This window comes from Vicia villosa, linkage group LG7 (assembly GCF_029867415.1).
Source record: "Vicia villosa cultivar HV-30 ecotype Madison, WI linkage group LG7, Vvil1.0, whole genome shotgun sequence".
Classification (NCBI taxonomy): Eukaryota; Viridiplantae; Streptophyta; class Magnoliopsida; order Fabales; family Fabaceae; genus Vicia; species Vicia villosa.
Genome location: NC_081186.1, coordinates 115877193 through 115877828, shown reverse-complemented (window position 1 = coordinate 115877828; position 636 = coordinate 115877193). Strand labels below are relative to the sequence as shown.

The 636-nt window shown below is 35.4% G+C and overlaps 1 non-coding gene across 1 annotated transcript; it reads left to right on the top strand.

The window, feature by feature from the left end:
* The first annotated feature begins 274 nt into the window (after window positions 1–274).
* On the top strand, window positions 275–345 carry TRNAG-GCC (transfer RNA glycine (anticodon GCC)). The gene has a single exon. It is a non-coding gene; the product is annotated as a tRNA-Gly (tRNA).
* The last annotated feature ends 291 nt before the right edge of the window (window positions 346–636 follow it).

Sequence of the window (636 nt, the reverse complement as noted above, 5' to 3'; positions counted from 1 at the left end):
AGTATTGAGTATTGAGTATTGAGTATTGACTATTGAGTGGTGAGTATTGAGTATTGAGTAATAATTATAATTTGATCTAATGATCCAATGGTCAATAATACTCTATGCACGGTGCATAGATTTTTATCTATGCACCGTAACTGCACCCGTTTAGCGAATGCCTTGTAAAATTATAATTTGAGACATGTAAACAGCCACGAAAGAGAACAAGCCTCATTGATGAGAAGGTAGCTTTGTAAAACAAGTAGAATAATTGGGAAAGATGAAACAACTAGCACCAGTGGTCTAGTGGTAGAATAGTACCCTGCCACGGTACAGACCCGGGTTCAATTCCCGGCTGGTGCAATGTATGAGAGAGCAATGATGATAAACACAGTGGTGTTAGGTAACATCACTCATCCTGATAACTTGGATGAAAAAGATGCCTTTGAGCTCTCTCCATTTTTATTTGCTTTGGATTTGCACTTGCACTAATAGTCTAATACGTTTATAATTATAAACATTATACTTTAACTTTGAATGAATCTATAATCAAAATGAACAAGTTCCTTTGCGTTGCTTAGTAAGTTCAACAGGAGAAAAGTTCAATCTTTTGTTTTCTTTAGTTGATTCTTTCATTTACCAGTGACAGTTACT